Source organism: Artibeus jamaicensis, unplaced genomic scaffold, assembly GCF_021234435.1.
Source record: "Artibeus jamaicensis isolate MK-2021 breed Jamaican fruit bat unplaced genomic scaffold, CSHL_Jam_final contig_490, whole genome shotgun sequence".
NCBI classification, from domain to species: Eukaryota; Metazoa; Chordata; class Mammalia; order Chiroptera; family Phyllostomidae; genus Artibeus; species Artibeus jamaicensis.
Window position 1 is genome coordinate 20,279,882 of NW_026521861.1, and position 26,285 is coordinate 20,306,166.

The window sequence follows — 26,285 nt, forward strand, 5'->3', positions numbered from 1 at the left end:
TGGTTGACGTGACCCTAACAATTGTTCCAAAAGGAAACTGTAAAGAGAGTAAGCCTTTGCTAAAGGTACCAGGGTCTTTTGTACATTGTCGCCTACCATCTTGAAATTGCAACTTGTATTTCTTCCTTGCCGAGGAGTAAGTTTGTAAAATGATTATGTGATTGTTTCTATTTTTGGTATTTATTCCTGTTGTTTCTAGTTTTTATTATTTATTTGTTTCTATTTTGTTATTTGTTTGTACTTTTCTATGATTTTGGTCAAACAGTGTGTTCTTACAATATTTACTCTTTGGGTTTCATTGATTTTTTGTAGCCAATTGATAAGCCACTTTTATAAAGGTTTGCAACATTTTTTTTATCACTCGGCACTATTCTGTTTTACAGATTCACTATCGTTCATTTAACAAAGTTCTATGGTGAACAGTTTAGCTCTTATTAAATTCTTTGCTCATATGATCTTGCTCCGGTACAGATTGTTAATTACAGCTTTAGGATGAATTCTCAGAGAAGAATGACTGGTTTGAGCAGACAGTTTTGGATTTGGGGTAGCAGATACAAGCTGGCCTCCAATACATAATCCCACTTGCAACATTTAAGAAAGTCCTGTGTTTTATAGTGCTGGAAAATTCTGGCTACTAAGTTTTTAAACTGTGACCAGCTTTGTAGGTAGTAGCATTACAATGGTATGATCCGCCTGTCTGTCACAATAGTTTCTCCTCTTCTCAAATTTCAAGCAGTGGCCCGTTACAGTATGTAATCTTCCGTGTCTGGCTTATTTTGTGATTTATCAGGATGCACTGGGATTTGTTTATCCATTCAACAGCTGATGGACATTTGAGTAATTCACATTATTGACTATGATGAATGAGGTCCTTATGAACATTTGAGTAGAAGTCTTTGTGTAGATTTATGCTTTCTTTTCTCCTGGGTAAAGATGTAGGAAATTAAACACCTGGACGCAGGGGTACCACGTGTAACTGTAGAAGAAACTGACAGTGTTTTCCAACGGGGTGTACCCAGGGGCATCCCCCCCCCCCCCCCCCGGCGATGGCCCGCAGTTGCTGTTGGTCTGCGTCCTCTGCAACACCCGCTGCTCTCCGTGCCTTCCGGTTTGGCGTGCTGAGCACCAAGGAGGGAGCGGCTCACGGCGGCTTTGAGTTGCATGCCACTGTATTAACAATTCTGAACAACTTGTTAGATGCTTTCTGCCATCCATATACATTTTTGTTGGCGAAGCATCTTTTTGAAGTCTTCATTTGTGAAATGTCGTCTCTTAACCTGGATACACATTATAGAGATTGCTCTGTGTCGTTTTTTCTCTCATTCATAGGTTGTCTCTGCAATCTGCCCACTGAGCTCGTTGCAGGGAAGCTGCTCCGTATCACATTTCTGAGGTCTGGGCTCCGTTTGGTGGCATCTCACCTCCAGGCACACCCGCTACCCTTGTGCTGGGCTGTCTTTAACCTTTAGTTCGCCATTTTCTCTCTCATCACTTTAGTCCTTTATCTTTTCCCTCTGCACCCACTGTTACTTCCCTCCAAAGTGCAAACCTTTCTGGGAGACTCAGGGATTGTTCGAACTGAGGTCCAATGTGCACAGATCATCCATTTCAGGTGTAAAACGTGATGATCTGATATCTGCACATGCTGATGTGAGTGCCGGGAGAAGTCTAGTCACCGTACATAATTACGATCATTTTCTTGTGGTGAGAATTTTCACTGGATGGAATGAACAGAAAATTAAGCACTGTAGAAGGGGAAAAAACAGTACATTTAAATGTATAGTACTAAAAATGAGCAAAACTGAAACAGAGAACAAAAAAGGCTTAAAAGTTTATAAAGCCCCAGTGACCCGTGGGTCACTATTAGGTGACATCACCGGGGTCTAACTGAAGTCCCAGAAATGGAGGAAGGTGGACGACATTCTGAAGAACCTATGGCTGACAAATTTCCAAATTTGAAGAAAAGTACAGACCAATAAAGCAAGAAGCACGGCGGATTCCAAGCACGGTAGACACAAAGAAAACCACACTAATAACACACTTTAATCAAATTTGTATTTAAAAAGCAACAGTAAGGAGAAAATCTTGAAAACAACTACAGAAAAAAAAGATACATCACCTAAACTATCAACAGAAGTAATAAAACATAAGTCTCACACAGGCCTGGCCGCGTGGAAGAAACTGGAAATAAAGGAGCTGATGCCGCCACTTCCAAGGTGACAGAGACGGAGCGGAGCAGACGTCCCAACAGGGCCAGGAGGGACGGCCCTCGGGGGAGGGGCCTGAGGGACCGCTCTAGGCTGATGGCAGTGTCTCGCGTGGTGAGCAGGACATGGCATTCTCTGGTGGCGTGTTCGTCTTTCTTCATCTGCCTGCACAGTTAGGGGCCGCCTGTGCATTCTCCGTGGTGGGCAGGAGCCCAGGAAGGAAAAGTAAGAGTTAAAATGCCATGGGGACCCGCAGGAGAAAAGCAGTCTTCGCTGTCCTGAGGCAGGACGGGAGTCTACTGTCACCGGGCCTGTCCTCTTGGCCTCACGGGTTAATGGCCGCTCATACCTGGGGGAGGGGGGACAGCACCTGAGCAAGGTAAAACTCGGAAGTTCTGGGCCCGTTGTTAGAGCCATTCATTCCGGCACGTTCTAGAGACCAGACTGGCCATTCTGAGTTTCCTCTTTGTGGGGACAGGCCCTGACGTCAGTTTTTCCTTGCTTGCCACGCCCTGCAGCCAGTCACTCGCCACACCTGCCCGTGTCTCTGAGAGTAGCGGTGCGTCAGTGTTCCTGTCCAGCCCGCTTTCTGCCAACCAAGGTGACTTTGGCTCAGCCTCCCAGAGAGCGTTTCTGGCCTGAGCGTTTCAATTTTAATTGACATTGACTGAGCCCTAAAGGCACGAGGAGCATGAGTTACCTGGGTTGACCCGAAGAAGCTGAATAGCGACCGCCACAGGAAAACGGTCTGCAGCCGCACTGCACAGGGGAGAGGCCACAGGGCTTGGTGAACGGTCTGCAGCCGCACTGCACAGGGGAGAGGTCACAGGGCTTGGTGAAGAGCAACCAGGTGGGGGTTGTGGCGGAACGGGGCTGGGATGAGGTTCGACGGGGCATCCAGGCCTGGAGAGGAAGCTGCGGATTGAATGAGGGCTGAGTCCCGGGCTCTCGGAGGGCGAGGGGCTGGAGGCTGGGGGAGGTCCTCAAAGCCCAGGATGGGGAAAGAGAAATCCCCTGATGTCGGCAGGGGCCTGGGCTGGATGAAGGTGGTTCGAGAAGGATCCAGGGCTCCGTATGGAAATCAACACAACTCTGCCTTTGTGTGACAAGGACGAATGTCCTTAGACATTAGATAAAGTTGAGGGACGGTGCTAAATTCCTGGAAGAACCTCTGGGGTCCCACAGAGAGGATATTACCAGGAGAGAAGAGCCATCTGCCCCTTGTCAAGTTACCAGGGCTGCAGACTTCCCCACAGCAGATACCCGACAGAGGCGACTTGTCTCTCTCCTGGGTCCCTGCAGGGCTAACAAGCAGAACTGTGTTTGTCAGAGCTTTGAAACGAGCCCCTTCCCCTCCAGAAGCCTGGCCCTGCAGGTCCCCTCTGGGAAGTCCAGAGCTGGGTGACATCACTGGGCTACCTGGTCCCCCAACCCAGGAGATCTTTGGGGGCCGCTCAGAGGGGGCTGCCTGCCCTGCGGGGCTCCAGGGAGACAGGCTGCCTGGCGATGCCGGCTGGGGCCCCTCCTCCTCTCATCTGTCAGCCCACATGCTTTCCCTGAGCCCCTCCCGGCTCTGGGCATTGGGTCCAGAGCTCTAGACGGGGAGGTGATGGAGGAGAGGTGGGGGCGGGTGGGGGTTGAGTCTGAGAGCGCACAGCACTGAGGGAGGGGCAAGGGAGGCAGAAGGGGGAGGGCTGGCACCAAAGAGGTGAATACACCTTGAGAGAGTCCAGAGGGTCTATAAGAAGGTGGGGGCAGGTACGGGGGGGGGGACAACCCCCCCTCCCCACCCTCCACCCCCACCCCTGCTGGGACATGCTTGTCTCTGACACCCAAGGAAAGCTTGAAGGGGGGGCAGAGGCTCAGGAGCAGCGGAGCCATCAGGGGCAGCCCCTCAGGAGTCAGGGTTCTGTTCTGAAGGACAGCTGGCTCTGGGCAGGGGACTGGCCTGACCGGGTTTCGTTGTGAGGGTCCCCCGGATGGTGTATGGAGAAGGGACCGTTTGAGAAAGTCTGAGTCCAACACTGGGGGGCCGTGGCCGTCAGCAGAGAGAGGAAGGAAGGCAGTCGGCCGGAGAGAAGGGCACACGTTTGAGGGCCCCGGGCGGCTGGACAGCAGTGGCTTGGAGCCTGCTCAGAGGCGGCAGCAAGGTGCGGGCGGGAGGGGCCTGCGCTGAAGCTGAGCCAGAGAGTGGGACCCGGGCCTGCGCCTCGGAGCCGGCCAGCTGGGGTGGCGCCTGGCGAGGAGGAGTCCCAGGGGCCGTGTTTTCTGGGTTCCCTGTGTGAGGCAGTGTTTGAAGCCCTAGAGCTGGACAAGAACTCCCCGGGGACAGCAAGCCTCGGGGAAGGGAGGTTGACTTCAAGTTCTCCACGGGTTCCTAGGCTCTTCCTACCCCGTGGAAAGGACACGGCACCCAGGACAGGTCATCTGTGGTGGTCTCAGCCAGTCGGCACCCATTGCTCTTGTCTTTGGGGTGTGTGGCTCTGTCCCCAGGTGTCCCAGGAATTGTCTGCTGGCTAGTGACCCAAGGTGTGGTAACAATCGAACTGCCGTTCACGAGCCCTAGTGAGCGAGGCTCCTGGGAAAGAGAGGTAATAATGTCCCTCTCGAGATCAGCCAGGCCTCCCTCGGGCCCAGAATGGAGGAGGCACAACTGGTACCCTCTCTGTCCTTCTGTGGAGTCTCCCGGGCCCTAATGCCTCCCCAGAGAGCTTTCAGGGGACCACCTGGGGAGCGGTGGCAGGACACAACAGGTGCGTTTCACTTTGCCAGATAGAGCCTTAATGACAAGGCAGCCCTTTTCGACGTCTGCAAGTAGGCACCCTTATTTGGAGGGGACACAGACTTGGGAGAGTTCACTGTCTTCCTACTTCTGTCAACCAGTGGCCAGCTAGGGTGCCCTGTACTGACTGCATGACCCCAGCTGAGCCACTTCCTGGTTCCCAGAGCCAAGGTTGGGTGGAAGGGCCTTTCCCCGCTCAGAAGAGTGCCTGTCGCACCCTGACTACCTCCTGGCGCTGCTGGGTCCGGGAAGTGGGCCTCTGGCTAGGGTCTCCGGGAAGGTGAACCAGTCTGGGTGGGACTGGGGTAGGGACCTCTAGGGTGGCCCGGTGCCTCAGGCCTCAGGCCATCATCCCTGCCAGGCAGGGCCGCAGGTGGGGAGGGTGCCCGGCTGCGCTCCCGGCGCTGGACACCAGGCGTCGCCCCCGCTCCTCGCAGCGCCGGGCCCCCGCCCCCGCCACCGCGCGGGAGCCAGAGCCCGAGCCCGAGCCCGAGCCGGAGCTGAGGAGGCGGCGGGACCGGCCGGACAAATTTCCTGCTCTGCTGCGGGAGGCAGGCTGCACGGGTGCGGGCGGCAGGAGGCGGCGCCCCGAGCGCGCGGCCTTTGCGCGTCCTCGCGACCCTCCTTCGCGCCCGGCGGGGCCAGAAGGGCGCCCCAGAGGGCGGCGGGCGAGCGCCCGGGAGATGCGGAGTCGCCGCGGCAGAGGGATCGGCACCCCGGCACCGGCCCCCCCAAGGTGAGCGCGCGCGCGGGGTGCTGACGGGGTGCGAGAGGGACGGGTGCGCCCCTCCCAGTGGCGGTGCGCCCGAGGCGGCCGGAACAGGCCGGGGACGGCGCCTCGGCCGTCACCGCGGGAGGGAGGGGCCGCGCCGGGGTGCCGAGTCCCTGAGCAGGGTCCCTGCGGGCCCGGGGCACGCCGGGTTCCAGCGGCTGGGGGCCGCGCGACCCGGGGCATCGGCCCCTGGAGCCCGCAGCCCAACTTGGCGACACACCGGCAGCTCTCGCGCTGGCTCTGGGTAAACGGGCCAGCAGAGCGTGTGTCTGCCGGTGGCAGCGGTGCCAGGGGGACGGCGACAGGGACGTGTGTGGAAGCGGGAGAGACGAGCGGGGATGCCTGCGGGTGTGTTGAGGTCGCGCGCTCGCCGGGATCAGGACCGGAGCCTTTTGAGAAAGTGGCTCGGAGTTGCGCCAACTCCGGAGGGAAGGGAGCGGCAGCTGGGATGCTGCCCGGTGGTCCCGCGCCCTGTGTCCACCCGGGCGGCCGGGGGAGCCAAGTCGGGTGCAGCCGGGGGCTCCGGGAGGGAGAAGGCCCGGCTGGCTCAGGCAGACTGCCAGGATTTTCAGTCTCGGCCGGGGTGACCTGTGGCTGCTCTGTCAGTAGGTGCCAAGCCCGCCGGCTCCTCAGAGCCATCTGGGGAAGCCCGGCCATAGCCCTCAGGGCGGAGAGGCAGAGCCAAGCCCTGCGTGACCTGCTGGCCTGACCTAAATCCCTTCCTGCCCAGGCAGGCCTTTCTAGAAAGGTCAGACGGTGACACTGACTGCTTTGGGTGAGGGCCACTCTCTCAGAGCCCGTGCCCCGGAACCGAGGAAAGGAGAGTGGGCCTCTGGGCTTCCATGTACTGTGGAGCGGGAGGTGGTTGCGCACCAGCGAAGGATGGTCCTGCGCTTTCCAGTCGTTGTGTCCAGGGCGGCCTGCTTCCGACCTCGGGTGCTCTTTGACCCAGGGTGCCTAGGCGTTTTTGTGTCCCCAAGGTGGGCGAACTTCTGCCTCTGAAAGTAAAGACCGATGCCTGTTTAAACTCTGTGTTGGGGGTGGGGGTTGCCATTCCCAAACCCGTGCACTGAGCCAAAGGAGGGCAGAAATGTTGGGGTACGTGTGGGTGGCCTGGCCTGGGACGGCGCACAGCTCTGGGTGAGAACGGTGGAGGGGTCTGGACTTCCTGAGCAAAGGACCCCGGCCTTCAGGGAGCAAGAGGCCCGGTGGTAACGGGCAGCCCATGAGGTGGGGGCTGTGCTGTCCGTGAGAAGGGCCCGCAGTGGCCCCACCTCTGACCGTGACCTTGGCCGGAGAGCAGAGGTCTTCCTTCTTAGAGTTGGTGACGCCCGTGAATCAGCACCCTTGTTCCTCCAAACCCGGCTGTCCCTGTGTCCATTTGAGGTAGGGACTAGATTTGTCTCGGGAGGCTGGGTTGTTGGAGGAATCTGGACATTTTAAAACCTCAACCACAGAGGCCACTTCTCACCCCCGTGCAGGGACAGCTGGCCGACAGATGAGCTCCATGGGCCAGTGTCCCCATGGAAGCTGGGAGGACCGATGCGGGGAGTTCACGTAAAAGCCCCCAGCCTTGAGAGGGGCTGCAGGGAGCATGGGGGTGCGGATGGGTGTGCATGGGTGCCGTGTTGAAGCTGTCATTGACAAGGGCTAGTAATGGAGCCGAAATGTGAACTTCAGTTGGTCCACACCCCCCTCCCCAAACGATGCCCCCACTGAACCTCCTGGCTCCGTCCCCACCACCACCACCACTGTCCAGGTGCCCCTTCCCCCAGAATCCCCTGCTTCCAAGTCCAAGGCGCACTTCTGGCCCAGACCAGCCCTCTGCGAGTCTCGTGTCCAGCTGCTGTCCCCTCCACGTCTCTCCTGGGATACCAAAGGCGCCCAACTCAACAGGTCCCAGATCAGCTGTGTGGCCTCCGCCCGCTCAGCCCTACATTCTCCCAGTATTTTCTTTATCCACCCGGGGTACCGGCTTGCAGCCCGCTGTGCGAAGGTACGCCGGCCGGCCTGTAGTTCCCCTAAGGACGGGCTGTGTCCTCAGCACCCAGCCGAGGGCCTGACAGTGGGTGCACAGCAGCTGTCCTCGGGCAGATAATGGAGCGAGGACGTGAGGCATTTTAGGGGTGCATCTGCCGGAGCAGATGAGCTGGTGTATTTTTAGTGGGTGTCAGTGTTGTTGGGGGGCAACCATCCGTTTTCGCTGGTGTGGTAGGTTGAACCGCATCACGGGGCTGTGAGCAAGGTCTGTCTCCGGGTTACAGTGCCAGCTCTTCGGGAGAGGCCACACGTGTCTGCCGAAGGGACTGTGCGGACCGCGCAGTCCCTGGGGACCTCCGACAGAAGCGGGTTTGGAAGCGGTGAAGAGACCTACCGTGGCACGACCCTCCCCTCCTCTCCTTGATGTGTCTTTTTCATTTATAACATTTGAGTTGTGCTTACTGAGGTTCTGCTGTCAAAACAGGAACAAATGTATCCATTATGATAAAGACTGGCCTTCTCACGTGTGATTATCACCAGGGAAAAACTGGGTGTTCCAAGGGCGTCTCCAGGCTTTCGGTGTGCTATCTCCTAGTGAGCCCGTGGCCTGGCACACTTCGAAGACACCCTGATAGATATTGAGGGTGGAGGCTCCTCAGCCCCCTGCTCTGAGCCTCCTGGCCCTCTATCTCCAACTTAGGGACCTCTACTCCCGCCCCGGCCCACTTCAAATGTCTCAGTCTCCACAAGCTTCCTGATCCCTGCCCCTACCCCAGCCCCCCTAAGAAAATCCCTCTGGCTCTAGTTGCTTTTTGTGCCTGTGCTGGAGCCCCTACCAGTTCTAGTTTGACTTCCAGGTGACTGGTTCAGATAGTTTCTCTCCTCGCCCAGGTGGCCAGTGCTGTTAGGATGGAAGGTGTGTCTCCGAGGGTCTGGGTGTGGGGTTCGAAATCCTGGCTCCCTGTGACTTGGGCTAAGCCACACAGGATCCGTGCCTCAGTGTCACCTTCTCTGCCACCGAAGTGATAATCTGCACCTCCTGTGGCTGCTGGGAGGGTGGCCAATGACACGTAGCAAGTGCCAGGCACAGGCCTGGCGCTCAGTGAGCTGCGGTCAGTGCAGTCCTGAAACGCCGGAGCCTGTGAACTGCAGTGGGAACCAGAGAAGTTTGAACATATAAACGAACGAAGCCAAAATCCATAGTGATGGGTAGATGCCTTCTGCATGGCATCCAGACGGCTGGGTCAAATCCACATGGCATGAAATGCTAGGTCACTTTATTTTTTTGCAGCATAATTTGAAAGATTATGCAAATTTTGCAGGACTAAGTATTTCAGTCTCATGAGGTTACCGCTTAGCTGTGCCCCGCAAACAAATCCATTCTTTGACATGCACCGTTGACTCTTCAGAGGTGGAGAGGCTGATGAGGCACAAAGGCAAACATCAATGCCCTTCACCTTGGGCTCGTGGGCTGCAGTGAACTAGAGTCTGTGCCAGGAGGCACCAGAGTGAGCCAGGCCCAGCACCGGGGAGCGGTGTGGGCTCACACCAGCCGTGGGAACCCAGGGTCCATGGGAAGGCCACCAGACTGGACCATAAAAGCTGCAGAGCTACAGACCGCCCTGAATGCCTCAGCACTTCACACTCCTTAGCACTGAAAAGAGAGGTGTGGTCACCTCTGAACCCACCCACGCCCGCCCCCGTGGGCTGACTGATGTCACCTGCGCCATGGCTTGTCCAGGCAGTGCTGGGGCTCCCTGTGCACAGCGGAACCCATGGCTCTCCTGGGCTCGGACCACAGGCCACGTCCCTCTCTCTGCCCTGGGTGCCGACCCGGTCACCTGCAGTGAGATGAGGCACCTGGGCACTTTCAGCACACCAGTCATTTCAGATGCTAACACCAGATGAACCAGATGTCTCCTTTGGAGGGCTAACTCCCTGTTTTGCCACTTGCACTTTTCTCCAAACCCAGGGTTCCAGATGAAATGCTGGGTGGTCGGGGTGTCGGGTCGGCCCCCCACCCACTGAGGGAAGGGGCTTTGGGTGAGCTGCCCTGGTCCTGCCGTCTCCAGCAGACGCAGCTGGGAAGCGGGGGTGGGGAGGAGGCTCCTACCGGTGCCGGCTGGGAGATCCCTGCCTGGGGGATTACCGAGCCAGCCAGACCCCAAATGCCATGGTCTGTCTGAAGTGACCTAGCATGCCATGCCATGTGGGATTGACCATGCAAAAGGCACGTACCCATCAATACGGACTTTGGCTTTCCTCGTTTACGTGTTCATACTTCTCCGGTTCTCACTGCAGTTCACAGGCCCTGGCGTTTCAGGGCCGGCTCCCAGACCTGGTCTGTCCGGCCCGCCTGTCCGGGCGCTGTGCTAGGGAGCTTTGAAATGGCTCACAGCCCCTTTGAACTCCGCAGCAGCTGGCCCACAGCCAGAAGTGTGGGCCTCCTGTCTTCCCTTCAACTGCACAAACACTTCAAAGGGGCTGATGACGCTCATGAAATAAAAAACACTCACCACGTGTTTCCTGAAAACAATGCATGTGTCCTTTTTATATTGGCTCCCCGGGAAATGGGGACCAGACACATTTTTGTTTGCCCTCCCCCAGGACACACCCACCCATTTTAGAGAGCAGGCGAGGAAGGGAGGGAGAGAAACATCGATGCGAGAGAGAAACTTCCATCAGCTGCCTCCCACAGCTGCCCTGACTGGGGACCGAACCCATGACCCTTCCGTTCATGGGACGACGTTCCAACTGACCGAGCCACACCGGTCAGGGCCAAACAAATACTTTTGAAGAATGTCTATTTTTAAACATTTCAGATATAATCAACATTGTCCAATGAACACAGCCCATTACTACTTGGTGTGTCAGATAACCAAGTGCAGTTCTAATGGGTATTCTAAGTCCCCATCCTAATGGGGACAATGCCCCTTCCCAGACAGGGCCATAGGTGGCTGCATTGTCCTCTGCCACACGTGCTCTGTCCCCGGGGCCGTCCCTGGGTCCCCACGCTGTGAATGCGTATGGCAGTTTGGGTGGTTAACGTCCTTCCCTCTATCTGGACGTTCCCAGCTGGGCCTTAGTCTCTAGTTTTTGTACTGGGGAGAAAATTAGTTCTATTTTTCTTCTTCACCGAGATGTTTGAATGTCCTCTCTCGCAGCTACTCGATTACGGCGTGTTCCCGTACGTGACCGTGGCACTGAGCATGTTCGGTCTCACCGGCCTCCAGAGGAGCCGTGTGCTTTCTGGCAGCTCCGGAACAGGACTCTCGTGGGTGAGCCCAGCGGAGTGCAGCCGTCTCTCTGCAGGCTCAGCCCCGCTCCTGTGCCAACACGCCCCGGCGTCCTCAGAGGCTTGGGCAGGCCCTCGGGAGCGGGGCACGTGGACGTGCCTGTCCTGGCAGGATCCTCGTTAGCTCCTGGAGCTCTGCCTTCCCTTCTGCTCAGCTCAGAAGGTCCAGCCTGGAAGGTAGACAGGCACCTGCATGATTTCAGGTCCTGGAGCCTCCCCCCCCCCCCGTCTATGTGTCTGGATTCTAGACATGGGATAACAACGCTTTTATTCTGTTGTTTGAGATAAGAGCATAGGTGGAAATCCCTCTCTGAGAAGGGCTGTCCTACGGGGGTGCTCACGGTCGAGTCCGGTGTCACCTACTTCCTGTTGGGGCCTGGGGGTGAAGGGTCCAGGGGTCAGAGCAGGAGCAGGGCGCAGAGGGGCCTCAGGGACACTGGTGGACAGGTTCCTCACCCCAGTTTGTCCCAGGACTGGCGGCCCTGGGCCACGTGGCAGTGCTCCATGAGTCATGGAGCACACCTGCCATGAAAGGCTGGACGTTTCTGAGATGAGACAGAGGGTCTTTAGGAGTGAGGGGGTTACAGTAAATGCCCCCTACAGAAGGCTCAGTGCATTTTGTGGGTTCCAGAAAGACCTGCCGATGAAGTCAGATAAGAGGTTGGTGTTCACAACAGACCTCCTCCCGCAGATGGTCCGGCTCCTCTCCGATCCCCCCCACCCCCGGCCGTCTCCAGCCCAGCTCCGCACCGCGGTGCGTGAGGAAGAGAGAGTGGAGGATGGGCGGAAGAGGTGGGGGACAGAGGGACACACACACAGACAGGCGGACCGGGGAGAGACAGAGAGATGGGGGTGGGGAGACAGGGAGGAGGAGAGATGAGGGGTGCGGGGGAGACAGACACACAGAGAAAAAGACTGACTGACCGAGCCTCTCGGATGCTGAAATCCCACCTCCCAGTGTCTGTCAGCTGGAGAGGACTCTGTCCATTGGAAATAACATCGACTAGGTGTTTCACCCCCCAAAAGGGTTTGTTTACTGGGGAAAAAGAAAGGGTCGCCGCAGCCATGCTCATGCCCTGGCCTGGGGCCGAGGGGCAGGGTATTTACAGGAGGAGAAGGAGGTCCAGGGGAAGGGATGCTGGACCCGCGGAGCTTTGTGGCAAACGTGGAGGCCTGCCCGTTGGGGTCCCGCAGTCGCACAGGCTGCGAGAGCGTCCGTCGCCAGCCCTGGCTCCTGCCGCAGGCCCTGCAGCCCCGGTGACTTTGCTCAAGCTTCCAGTAGAGTTCTCATCACCCCCAAATTCCCTTTGAACCCAGGATGGATTTCTGGGCCCTGGGCCCCTGCATGGCCTGGGAGTTTCAGAGAGCAAAGGGGTGGCCTGTGCTTGCTTCTGTCAACATGTGGAGTGACACTCAGCACCAGACCCTCCCGAGTCTCCGATGACTGGCGCCGGCGGTGGCAGTGGGGTGGGGGGATGGGGTATTGGGGGGCGTCAGTGTGAATGAACAAAATGCCAGAATGTTGGTGCCCTTTCGCTACATCCAAGGGTTCCAAGGACTTACAGTAACTCAGTTCTGGGTAACAAAAGGTCACCCCAGGGCACTGGCTGTAACGACTGGAAAACACGCGAACGCCCTTCCAAAAACAACACGAGGCCTGACCTCTTACATTTGTAAAGCGAACCCTCTGCCGCCTTCCCACACTCTCCAGCTCGCCGCCCAAAAAGACACTTTCCTTCACAGCCGAGTTGTGTAGGGTGGTCTCGAAGCCCAGGCTGTTGCTACTGAAGTCATCGCTTGCCTTCAGCACTGGTTTTCTGCCCCGTGCTTCTTCCGCCTCTCAAGGGGCCTCAGTTTCACCAACAGCTGAATATTTTAGCACGAGACGCAAAACTCCTCAGCTGCCGAACCCCCCACCTCGGTTCCAAAGGGTGGCAGACGCAGCCTTCTCTCCCCCGTGGCCTGGGGCTGTGCTTGAGTAAATGCGTCAGTAATTCCCTGGATCGCTTTCTGGCTTTCTGTCGGGGCTGCAAACTCAGCTCAGGTTCAGTCATCTGCCGGAGATCGTTTCGGTCTGCCCATTTACGTTCCTCTGAGCAAAGTCCCGATTTGGGCCCAATGTGATACAAAAATGCCAGAAATGTAACAATTTGGGCATTGCACTCTGCCAAGGTAGGCCTAGCTGTAGCTTGCCAACAATATTCTTTCAAAGGATATTTCTTGGTTTTCATCAAACGTGGTGAGCATTTAAGAGTCTGTGAGATCATTTCGAAGGAAATGGAAATGTTATGCATGTATTGAGTACCTACGGTATACACCCACTGTGTCTACCACTGAAATTACCAAAAAGAAGTCACCATGCTGTCTGTGGGTGCCCAGGCCCTTGGGAGGGCAGACCTCGTCACTTCCGGGGTGCCTTAGGTATGATGCCGGCTGCGGGGGTGGGCGGGGCTGCTGACAGGAGGGGGAGGGGCTTGGAAGGGCTGCACCAGAGGGAGAGGCTGGGTTCTCCTGGATGTTGTCAGCTAGCAGGGCTAGAACATTCCAGACAGGGGGCTTCCTTGCGCTTGCTCAGCAGCGCTGGTAGCATGACCCGCCTGGGGAAGAGCAGGTGTCTGGGTGGAGCCGGAGCCCGGGATGGAGATGAGGGGACCAGGAAGGTGGAGGGGTCCTCCGAATGCCCGTGGGAGTCTGGTGCTGTCTGGGGGTCGGCAGGACTGGCCCCGATAGAGGCTGCGGGCCCGTCATGCAGGAAATGCCTGGGTGCACAGCTCTGGTTGTAAATCGTCTCCAGAGAGTCTTATCTACTGAAGGCCCTGCGTTCTCAGCCAGGGAGATGGGCACGTCCCGGGACCGGGCGCAGGTTTAAAGGACGCCGATGACCCAGGTTTGGGGCTGACTTGGGGTGGGAGCCGAGCAGAGATGCCACACGCAGGCAGTTGGCTCTGTGGGGAGATCCTGTCCCAGTAGGCCCATCCTGAGACTGGCAGTGGCAACGTTTGTGGCGCCCGGTGCCAACAGCTCGCCTTTCTGTTAAAATCGGTTTACTACGTACCTGGGTGGGGCTTGGGCAGTATTCCTGGTACGAGAGCACAGAGAGACTCATTTCACACTGGCCGTTGTCATCCGAGAAGCTGGCTCGTGGGACGTGTGGTGGGACTGGGCCCACGGAACTTCACACGGTCACCGCGGGCCCGTGACGGGCACAGGCTGGGAGGCATCCTGCTCTCTCTCTGGCACCCACGGCGCTCGTCTTAAAGACCTCAGTCTAGCTTGGAGAACCACATTTAAAGTCTCCTTTTATTTTTTAAAGATTTTTATTTATTTACTTCTAGAGAGAGAAGGGAGGGAGGGAGGGAGAAAGAGAGGAAGAGAACCATCAATGTGTGGTTGCCTCTCCTGCGTCCCCTTTTGGGGACCTGGCCTGCAACCCAGGCATGTGCCCTGCCTGGGAGTCGAACCAGGGACCCTTTGGATTGCAGGCTGGCGCTCTATCCACTGGGCCACACCAGCCAGGGCTGAAGTTTCCTTTTAAAATGGAGAAGGTCCACGAGGAAGCAGTGACGGTCACTGAAGGGGTGGGAAAGGGGGTGCAGCTGAAAGACCTGAGGTCTCTCATGCAAACCTAGTCCAAGGGATGGCTGAGGCTGGTGGCCAGCCCTGGCCCACTCAGCATCCTGGCCGGTGTCCCTCTGTCACCCCAAGAGGAAAGACACAGAGAGTCCCAGCCAGGCGGACGGCCGCCCCAGGGAAAAGCCACCAGCCCGTGAGCACCTTTGCCGACTGCTCACTTCTCCGTGGGCTTCACGGAGACCCTCTCCTCCAGGCACAGTGAACTGGCCTCTCTGGGAAACGCAAGGTCTGTCTCCATCAAGGGAGGGGACTTTTACTGGGGACAGCTTGGGCTGCGAACAGCCCTGGAAGGTCACAGTGGTCAGAAATGACAACCACACCCCCAATTGCATGGCATTAAAAATTCATGTTCTCCCTTCATTGCACAAATTCAGCCTGACCCAGGAGGGCCTTTGCAGGCAGAACGGAGCCCAGGGCTGGGCCAAGGCTCGGCTCCGCTCCGCTGGGTTTTTGCACTCGGGAGGCTGAGCTCCCTGCACAGGACAGAGAAGGGAACCCGGGGGCCCAGGAATGGCGGGCAGGGCTGGGGTTTGAGCCCAGACGGGCACCAGGAGTCCCCGGGATGCCCTGCCCTGGAGGCCCTGAGTGGTGAGCGGGCCTGGGGCACTCATCGTGTGTCCCTCTGAGGTCCCTGTGTCATCCACGTGGCCTGAGACAGCTGTGCATGCCCGGCACTTTGCCTTGCAGACTCGGAGCCAGGAGTCGTCATTGGGGCCCTGTTTCTATGGGAGTTTAAGGCTGAGCAGCTGCCCCTCCCGGCGACAGCGCAGCCCTTGGCGAAACTTCGGTTAAAGAGTTCCATCTGCCTTGTAGCTGTGGGTCCCTGCCACGCTGTTCCGGCCGCAGCACATGGGGCCCAGCTGTGGGCCAGTGGCAGGGCAGTGGGGTCCTCTCCTAGCTCCTGCCCCCTCCCAGCTCCACCAGCTCCCTCCTTTCCCACCCTCACGTCCCACGGTACTGCTTACCCAGAGCCCAGAGCCCAGACCCCACGAAGCTCACCCTCCTACAGGCCTGTCACCTCGGCTGGGGACACTTGAGTGGGCGGAGTGAGGGCACTGACCCCAGACACGGGCCCCAGGGTCCCTGGCAGCTTCCCCGGCCCGAGCTCCTGCCCCCGCCGGAGCGGCTGGCAGGCCATTCTTCTGGAATGAGTAATGGCGAAGCGAGTCCAAGAGCTGCTGTGTTTTCTCCCTGTGGTTGCCTCTTCTCAAAGGGATAGGCGACTGTCCTGTCACGAGAGGAGGCCTGGGGGGACCTTATCGCCCAGGGCTGGGTGCAGCAGGGCCGGGAGGGTCCGAGTCACGCAGTGGTGGCCTGCGGCTCCTGATTCGAGAATCACGTTTAGTGGTTTTAAGGGGTCCACGGAGAGTTTCTGCTTGGAGAAAAACTCCATCCAGGCACCAGCGTTAGACCCCTCCTCTGAGGTGGTGTCCACACCACGGGCACTTTACTTCCAGTGCCTCCTGCGGGTCTGATGAGTCTGCAATTCTGGGTGGCCCTCTGAGGGGTGCCCACCACTCACACTTGTCCCCGCTGCCCAATTTCTGGTCGTTGGTGGCTCAGCCCCTTGACTGAGTGGCACAGATGCAGAGGGCCCACCGGTGAGAGCCCCGCACCCTCCAGCCAGGCTCGAGGCCTGTGAGGTCCCAAAGGGCAGGAGCACACCCAAGGCCTGGAGGACAGGGAGCGTGTGGACAGAGGTCTCAGTGCCGTGTCGAGATGCGTGACAGATCAGCCGTGCTGTGAGGCGGCCGAGGGCTCTGGGAAACCGGTGGCTTGACAGGAAAGAGGCCCATGAGAAGCTTGTGAGTGTTTTTCTGGAGAAAGAGTCTGTGCTCGACGTGGGGTGACTGAGAGGGTCTCAGGCACGACCCCCTTCCCGGAGCCGCCAGGAAGGCGGGTGAGGGTCATGCAGACAAGTGCCTGTCACAGGATCATCAGCCCGAGGTCAGTCTGTCTCTCCACCCACCTGGCTTTGGGCTCCGGGAGGAGTTCATGACCCAGCCCAGACAGCCTCTGGCCCTGCGGGGCCGCCTGGGGAGGGGTGTGGCAGGGGGCCATCGGGTCACAGAATGGAGGAGAACCGGTATGGGCCCACCGAAGGTGGTGCTTTCGCCTTGTCTGAAAACTCAGTAACGTGTAATTTTAAGTCCTGAAGTTGCGGAGAACTGACGCAGCCGTGGCTGAGCTGGCTAGAAATCAGGACCTTCTGTTCTAAGTGGCGGCTTCCGTGGGGCCCCTGGGATGTCTGGAAGCAGGCGTTGGCCCTCCCGGGGTGGGCGGGGTCGGGGGCTGCTCCCAGGACCTCGCTAATGCTGCCATCAGCGCAGGCAGCGGTTTCGGAGCCCGAGAGCAGGGCGGGCAGTTTCCCCACCTCACCTGTCAGGAGCCAGCACCCCTGGAGTCTTGGTTGGGCCGGGGGAGCCGCCTCCACGGTTGACCTTGGCCGTGGGCGGAGGCCTCAGCTTCTCACCACCGGGACCCATCCACAGGACCACATGGTCCTTGCGCCTTGGTGGCCGGCTCCTCCCCCGAGGAGAGTGAGCCCAGAGGCGGTGAGGCAGAGGCTGCGCCATCCTTCAGGACTTGGCCAGACGGTCCTTCTTGCGTTGCCTGCTGGTCACGCCGGTTAACCCTGTTCGTGCAGAAAACAGTGGCCAGCCCTTTCCAAAGAGCGGGTGCTGGCGAGGAACCCCTGTGCTCTCATTATCCTGTGGGTGTGAGTTATGGCTCTTAGCCATACCCCTCCACACCTGAGTCTGGCTGACTTACCAAGGGAAGGACCCAGGCAGGTGACGGGACAGTTCTCAGAGTCGACAGGAAGGCTGGAGAACCAGGCCCAGAAAAGGGCAGGCACCCAAGAGGCGTGCAGACCACGGGGAGCCCAAGCACCCTGGATGGACGGCTCTCCCGAAGGTCAATGTCTTGGGTAGGAAGGGCTGCTGGGGCGGGGCCACCTCCCTGCCTGTCTTGCCGGTACGTGGAGGGTGGGGTGGCAGATGGGATCCCCCACGGTGGGGGGCGCAGCGCTCTGAACCACCGATGGCACGTGTAGGGGGTGCCACTGGGGAAGCCCCCACACTGCAGACGTCCACTCTCCCCGGTTTGTTCTGGGCTCAAGGTTATTTTCTCCTGGTGGACCCGGTACCAGTAACATTACCATATTCCTGCAAGATTATGTTAATTTGACTCACGGTTCATACCCACCGGCCAAGCTGAATACCTTCAGAAATCTATAGACAATCCTTGTGTGAGGCAGCTGTTTCTTTTCAAGAACAGTTACTTCCTCGCCAGTTTTGTGAGGATCCAGAGCCTCCGGCATGTGCTCTCCAGGTGGCGTGTCCTCGGCGAATTCCCGTCGCTCCCGGTGAGGAGGGCGTGCAGCTGATGGACAGGTGCTCGCACCGTCTGATGCCGTGTGGGGACAGAATGCTGAGGTCTTTTCCTTCCTGCACCGTAACTGATTGTCTTCTGGAAGGAAGAGCGGGCCATTATAAGTGTTAAGAGCTTGTATTCACTTTATTTTACCTGCCAGGCAGTTTACGTCTGAGCATATTTAGCAGTCGAATGAGTAGAAAAGCCAACATTCTGAGTCGTTACACCTGGTAAGTCGCATTTGGAAAAGTCTCCGTTCACGTTCATTTGATTTCTTTGCTAAGAGGCTTTCCCGTGACGGCAGGAACATTTCGTTTCGTTTCCTAGGGTCACTTTTGCGTTTCCTGGGTAAGGGAGAGCAGAGCCCAGGCCACAGCAGGGAAGGGGCCAGGAGCCTTGGCCTCTCTGCAGCGGAGTCCGTGGCAGCTGCTGGGTGTCTGTGGCAGTCTGGCGGCCATGGAGCGGAGAGAGGCAGCAGTGGGGGACCAGAAGCAGGCAGGGGGACCCGTTGGGGCACTGCTGCCTTAAGCCAGTGGAGATGGAAAGAGAGAGAGGGGGGACGGAGAACAGAGAGACAGGCCGCCACTCAGGTGCCTCCTTGTGCTGGGCCTGTTCCCTGCTCCGGCCTCTGTCTCCCCACAGAGCAACCGTGACAGGCAGGTGGGTGAGCAGAACAGGCCTCACCATGGGGCGGACTCCCACACACCTGCAGGGAGCTGGTCTGCGGGAGGCCTGGAGGGCGTGGCCATCTCAGGCGGCCCCAAAGCAGGGCGGGCGGGCAGACCTGGACCCCGGGTTGCCAGGAGGAGGCAGGAGGATCCTGTCTGGGAGCCCCGGCCGCTCACCGTGTGCCTCCTGCCTTCTGGGCCTTGATCCTGAGATGGTCACACCTTTGCATTAAAGACGTGGCCAAGGAAAACACAGCATGTAACCTTTCTGAGTGGGTCCCATAGTCATTTACAGCACAGTACGGGGACTCTGAGTCCGTGGCAGGGTGGAAAGGGCGGCATGAATCGCACTGCTGATCTGATTTCACTTTGAGGAGAGAATAGAAGTTCCTGTGTACCTGGAGCCTGTTGGTGTAGTTCTTATTATTATATCGCTGTTATCATTTAAAGAGCTGTGGCCTTTTCCTTTTAAATGGCGTTTCTGTATTTTATATTGTATGTAGGTATGAAGCACACAGAGTATCGTCATTTTTTTGAGCAAAGAAAACTGATTCGCTCTACAAAAACTATTAGAGAGAATATTGATTTCTTAGATACAGTAAATCCCAAACTGCTTTGTTATTCAAGATGTGCAAATTGCATCAGCGGCACCCTTCAGATTAGCAAAAACTTCAAAGCAGAGCTTCAGAGAAGCTTCATTTGAAAGGGCCACACGTCTTCGGACATCCCTGTGTGCTGTTTGCAAAGCATCCATCCCACCTGCGGCGGGCAGCACCCCAAGGGACTTAGGGTCCCTTTAATTCCACCGAGAAGCCGTCCTCCAGTTTGCTCTTGTTTTGTTCATCTGCTGTTTTCCTGGCTCATCCCTCCCCCAGTAAATCACATTTGTTATTGACGGACCTGTTGGTTTCCTTGGAGCTTGGCATTCCGGAGCAGGAAGGAAGTAGTGGAAAGCGTCACGCTGATAAGGCGACTTCTTAACTGGTTTTAAAGGCGCACTCGCTCCTGGGTTTTGCACGGACTCGATCTGACCTTCTGGAGGTTTTCCAGTGCCAATCCATTTCCTTTCTCGAGTCTGTAACGGTATTTCTCTGTGGGCCCAGAGCCACGTCTCATGTGTGTGACAGACCTGCTCCGCTTGTGTGATCCCCCCCCTCTCCCCGCTGCAAGGCTGCTGAGTAAACGGCCAACATCCTGCCCGGCAGGAGCCAGTGTGCCGTGTGTGCTGGGAATGCCCGCCTCGCCGTGGCACTCGGGAGAGCGTGGCGCTCAGTGGACGGCTGCGTGGTGATGATGCCACATCAGAGGAAAATCACAGCGTTTGGCTCGGGCGGTCCTTTTTCCAGCCCAACTTCTATAGCGTAACAAAGCACGGAGAGCTAGGTCAGAGGTCAAGGTCAGGATGACTCCGCTTTCCCACTGGAAAATGAAACTTGGCTGTACAGTCCTGCAGAGTGGCGTGTCTGTTAACTGCAGAGACGGGACGAGTAGGATCATGCACCCAGCTGGTCGGCGTAGGGCCGGTAATGAGGTTGTTGGAACCTCACTGACTGTCAGCCCATGGACATTGCTCACGGTTTCAGATCACTTTGAAATGACATGTTCTACCTCATCTTAAAAGCAAGCTTAAACCTTGAATGGGTGTACATTTCAGGTTACAACATGAAGCCATTGTATTTGCAGGGAAGATGTTTCCTACGCGTGGTAAAATACGATAAGAAGGCACCCGGCTTCGTTCTTGGTGGCTTCTGTAATTAGGTTCTGTTAACTGTGGTTTTCAGGTTAATTTCTTCCATGATGTGTGCTGTGTAAATAGTAAAGTTATAAATCCCTCTCTGTGTTTAAGTTACTCTTACTAGTACATTTTAATGTTAATGCAGCGAAGTATTTTAAGTATATTACTTGGAAGTATGTGTTATAAGACAATAGATTTTATTATGATGATGAAAATTCACTTCATTATTTTCTTAAGAAATCAGAGAAGATAGATGTTTTATTTAGGGAACAGATACAGGTGTTTGGCAGGTCTCCCCCTGGACCAGGTGCCCTCAAAGTCTGCTAACCCGGAATGAGATTTCCGAAGGGTCCCTGGCGCACTGTCCCCCAGGTGCTGTGCCAGGTGTGTGGAGGGGAGCAGCCTGCAGCAGGTGTCCCAGGAAGGCACAGGAGAGCGACACTGTGCGCTGTTTTCTCCGTAATGTTCCTGGGCTTCCTGGCCTCGAGTCCAGGCTCTGGGCCTGGGGTCTCTCGGGAGTCTGTGGGTAGGATTCTGAGGGTCTGTGAATGTAGATGAGAAAAAAATTACGCCTTTCCTTTTATATAATTGGCCTCCTTTATGATTCTATATCTGTTAGGCTTGAAAAAAATTTATGGTGGGAACAATTTAAAGGAAGAGATTTTAGGATTCCTTTTCTAATTCCTTCACAGTAACATTCCCTCATGGGTGGCTTATGCCTCCATGAATTCTGACGAAGGCCCAGAACTGTGTCACCGCCACCATAAGCAAGACACACCAGTTTCGTCCCCTCCCCAAGGCAGAACCCAGCCTGCCACCTTGCAGACAGGTCCTCCCATCCCGCTGCCACCCCCGTTAACTGCCAGTCCGTCCTCTCTCCCACAATGTTGCCTTTCCTAGAATGACACAGGAATGGAATTACGCAACACGCAGCCTCCGAGTCCACTCCCTTCCGCCCAGAGTGCGGCTTCGAGAACCATTCTCGTTGTGGGCACATCGCTCGTTCACCCATTTTACTGCTGCTGGGTCTTCCACTGCCTGGATGTGCCCCAGGGGGCTGGACCCTCCCCAGTCGGGGGGCGTTTGGGTTGTGTCTGGCTTAGGGCCCTTGCAAATGAAGTGTGTGTGATACACGTGTGTGTGTGGACCCAGGTTTCCATTGCCCTTGGATAAGTGAGTGGGCTGGGACTGTGAGCCCTTGGTAAGTGTATTTAACCCCCTCAGACACTCCCGGACCATGTCCCACAGCGGGCGTGCCATTGGCCTTCCCACAGCAGCCGACGCGTCCCAGTCGCTCCGCGCCCTTGCCGACCCGTGACATTGTCAGTTGCCTGCTTTTCTAGTTTGTGCCTCATGGATACGTGACCAGCAGCGCCTCCACGCAACTTTCATCTGCACCCCCCTCGTGACGACCGTAGCGAGTGTCTTTTCCGATGCCAATTCGCCAACTGTCTACCTCCTTAGGTCGTGCCCGACCGACCTCTTCGCCCATTTTAAATACCAGGTCGTCAGTTCTATTGCATCTTATTTTACACGCTTAGAAGCACGGCTCTGAGAATGAGCCTCACTAGATGGCTCAAGGGATCCGTGTCGCCAAAAGGGTAAAGAACCCTCGGGAGACGCACTGAGCCTGCAGGATATCCTCCTGCCTCACGGGCGTGCGTTTCTCGTAGCGGCTCTGCCTGGCTCAGGGACTGCGCACGCTGTCGCCGAGGGTGCAGCGCGCCGGTGATGGGATGCGCTGCCGCCGCCCATCTCTCTTTCTGCTCCGTGTATGTCGAACGAGATGTCAAGGCATCGCCCTGCAGCGGGGGTGGGATTCCATATGCCTCCCTCGCCTATTTTTATGTAGGAAATTCTTTGGCTGTCTTTGATGCTCTACCCAAATGGAAGGAATCCTTCACTGCGGGAAAACACACCAGCCAACATGTTCTAGGAGAACGAGCCCGTTCCATCTTTAGACCTAGGAGCTCTTTCTGAGCGCAGAATGAAAATGCGTGTGCGCGTTTGATCGCCGCCCGTGGTTATCGGCTGTGTGGGTTGGCATCTTTCTCTGCCGTTTTATCACAGTTCTCCAGCAGAACCCACTTCTTGGGGGAAAATGCTTCTTATCTATTGGAGATCGTTTTTTAAAATCTCTGGGGCAGCTAAACGTTGACTTAGTCATAACCAAATCTATGAGTGAAGTTTCAATACAGTCTTCACTGGTTACCATCTCTAGGAATGTGAATGCTTATTTGTGATCAGTGTATTCGTTTTGTTTCGTGGTTCTCCGGTTTAGGACCATGAGGAAGAAGGTAAGAATACAAAAGCCTTGCTATTAACACTGCATTTCAATCCAGTGGAAGCCCTTACTCAGGATTCTCTTCCTTCCATCAGAAAGGGGAAAAAGTGAACAAGAAAAGTAAATGCAATGTATATATTGAAAATTAATTTTGGCACTCCGAACTGTGCCACAGTGAAGAGCTCTGCCATGTGTTAATTGTGGCTTTGGAGTGACCTTAGTGAGAGTCAGGTGCCCTGCACTGTATATTATATTTGGCACACGGGGCACGCCATGCAGATGGATGTTAAGTGCTTACTTACGGTTTGAGGACTAAGACATTAAAAACACTCTTATCTTCTAGCCGTGTATCCTTCCTCTGAAAACACGGAGATCTACACAGGTAAAAAGACAGGAATGGTTAGACGGCAGTGCCCATGGGGTCCTTGTCATTTTGGGAATGTCCCATGGGCTCACCGCTGAAGCTTCCGTGTCCAAGTGTCCACTTCTCTCTGTCCCTCAGGCTGCCAACAAAGCAGGTGGGAAAAGCAGCCTTTGCTCACCCGCAGACGCAGGTGCTGGGCCTGTCTCGCCTGTCTGCATCGGGTGCCCTTGCTGCTATGGCAATTACCTAAAAATCTGGCAGCTGAAAGCCCTGCCTGTTTCCTGTCCCCAAGTTTCCGGGGGGTCAGTGCCCAGGCCCAACTTTGCCCACGTCTCGCTGGCTCTCTGCGCAGAGTCTCCCAGGGCGAGCACCCCTGTGTCTGTGGGACTGTGCGGGCCCCTGATGGGGGCTCTGGGACATATCTGCTTTGGACGTCATGCAGGTGGGGTCCCAGTTTGCAGCTGGCTGGCGGGGACGTGGTGCTCTGGTCTAGACTCTCCTCGCTTTGGCTCCGCCCCTTCCGCCCTCTGCACGGCCAGGAGCTGTTGGGGCAGCCCCTTCCCTGCTGGGAAGGGCTCTGCCCTCCCTGTCTGTCACAACCAAGTGTCATAACCTCCCCATTTTAAAGTCAGCCAATCAGCCAACTTCATTCCATCTGCAAAGCCCCTTCCCAGCAGGTCCTAGGTTAGCGTTTGATGGGAAAGCCGAGGGGCGGGAGCCTTGGGGGACATGTTTGGGATTCTGCCTGGCCCCTCTACACACACATCAACAGCGGAACGGCCAAATTCAAGGGCCTCCCTCGGGCCTATTTGCAGCAGAGGGTGCTTCCACTCCCAGACAGTGTGTGCTGGCAGAACTCTGCGATATTTACCATTTGGTGTTTACTCCTCGCAGACTCCGTTTATGCATATCTTTAGGAATACTCTTTACATAAATTAAGATGATTTTTCTCTTTCTCGAAAACATAGCAACATGCCACACATTCTGGAGGAAAATGGGAATTGCTTACGCCGCAGGCCAAGTTAAATTCTGGGAGAGTCCTCGAGCGCAGCAGGTGAAAACGGGCCGGAGCGTGTGGCATGTTTTAAGTTTCCTAGGAATTTTTTTGTAAGCTTAATCGCAAGTTAATTTTTTAAAGCCATTTAATTATACTACGAAGAATGTGTCTGGGGTTTCCTGGCATTTATTGGAGAAAGTAATCCTGAACACACACCATGGGTTCCTCCCAGGGGGTCCCCAGGGCCACATCTCTACTGGGGAGAACAGACCTGCCCGGAGGGGCAGAGCACAGGGCTTGGGGTCGGAGGGTTTCTCCCCAGCCCTCCACTCCTCCAGGCTGGTGCATTTGGGCAAGTCCAGTGGTCTCAAGCTTCAATGCCCCATCATGGGAAAGGTCGCCTTGCATGCAGGGGTTAGTGAAGTGGTGTCTAAGAACGCAATTTGTCGTTTAGGATGAGCTAGACACCTGCTAGCTAAACAACCAGAGAGAGTGGTTTTCGTGACTGCAACGCGCTCAGCTTTGTCTCCTGCACTTGCCCTGGAAAGTCTGGGACCATATGAATGAGGTTTCTATAAGGAAGGCTCTTTGCAGGGGATAATCTTGGAATCAAAGCAAAACAGATGAGGCTGGGCCCCCCTCTGTCTCAGCACCATCAGCGGTTGGTTGAGGGCCGGCCACGCCTGCATGCCAGCCCTGGGCTCCCTGATACCTGGTAACTGCCTCACCGCGTGTGAGAGTTTGTGTTGGCCTTGAGGAGAGAGCCACACACATTCGCCTTGGGACTGTCTTTGAAATCCACTCTTCAAGAAAGGAGATGCTGTCAGCAAACAGCTTGGCTCTCTTCTCCCAACTGGAAAACCTAATCTACTCGGTGGAGAGCAGGCGGTGGTTTGCGCTTCCCTGAGGGGAAGCTGCCTTCGTCCCGGAGGCCAGGCATTGGCGGACACGGAGCTTTCATCATCCTCCCCCAGCTCAGCCCTGGTTTAGGGAACTCAGGGCTGCTGTGACCCAGCTTGAACATGTCTCCTTTATGGGGAAGGAAGAGGAACTCGCCCCCACCCCTAGCCCGGTGCTCTCTGCTAAGGTTCCGGAGCGCTGGGGAGAAGGGTCCCTGGGAGTTGGCCACACGGCTCAGCACGCGTGTGTGGGGACTGTTGGCCTGGCTGCGGGGCAGTAGCCCACCCATCAGACACAGCCTAGGGAGGGAACCAGGTGTCCTTAAGGGTCTCTGGGGCAGTGTCTATTGAGAGTTCCCCTCCTTCACCCCTGGGAGGGGACTGCTCTGTCTGTCACTGGCAGTGCTGAGTGGGTGCTGCTCCAAGTGTCCCCCTAAAGGAGATTCCTGCCCCCCCCGCATTGCCCCTGCCCCGCAGCACCGCCTCTGTGCACCTCCACGCCAGCCCCCTCCCCTCCCACTTCCACGAAGAGGCTGGCACTGGGACACCTGACTGTGGTCCCCCTGCACCTCTTCTGCCCCCGAGGTACGGAAGTGGCCCTATGACCAGGCGGGCTGCTGCCTGGCTGCGAGGGAAGTTGAGCTTTGTGACAAAACCAACCCGGGGCCCCTGGCAGGGAGAACGGGTCATCTCAGGGCATGAGGCTTCCCCAACCCCGTCCTCCTGGGCAATGGGCACTCATGGGGCCCCACACAGCCCCCACTAAGGGCCAGCGCCTGGGCCGGCAACTCCATCGCTATTCCTGTCCTGCCCCCTGGAGCCCCCTTTTCCTGGCAGGACCCCAATCCCCACCCAAGGGGGCCCCTCTCGTCCGTTTTGCAGGGCACTCTGGCTTGGAGACACTTCCAGCCCCCTCGAAGAGTCACGCCGGAGGCATGGGGGGGCGTAGTCTCCCCTCAGTGCCCAAGACAGGGTCTGCTGAGTGCCCAGATGGTGACCGGGACCTTCCCCAGGGTCTTCACCAAGATGGACATTTCTGACCTGGAAGGAATTCCTGGTGTTGGCCAATCACACTCCGAACCACCTCCGAACCACGCCATGGAGGCAAACAGTATAGATTATTTCAGTGTCTAATGTCAACCCTGCCCAGTCTCCTCCCCTGTGCGGGGGGCAGTGGCCTCTGAGCCGTGCTCCTGGGACTCTCTCCCATGGTGCAGCATGGCGCGTGGCGAGCGCTCTTCCCCGGGCAAGCTGCAGCTCCACAAACCCCCTACACCTCATTTCTTTCCTAACT

General features: G+C 56.8%; 1 protein-coding gene across 2 annotated transcripts in view; it reads left to right on the top strand.

The window, feature by feature from the left end:
- Positions 1 to 5,271: 5,271 nt before the first annotated feature.
- Positions 5,272 to 26,285, top strand: part of PTPRE (protein tyrosine phosphatase receptor type E) — a 113,934-nt gene continuing 92,920 nt past the window's right edge. For both annotated transcript variants that reach the window (XM_037159090.2, XM_037159093.2), the window contains exon 1: positions 5,272 to 5,725. The gene's annotated coding sequence lies outside the window, so the exon portion shown is untranslated. The remainder of the gene's footprint in view (positions 5,726 to 26,285) is intronic.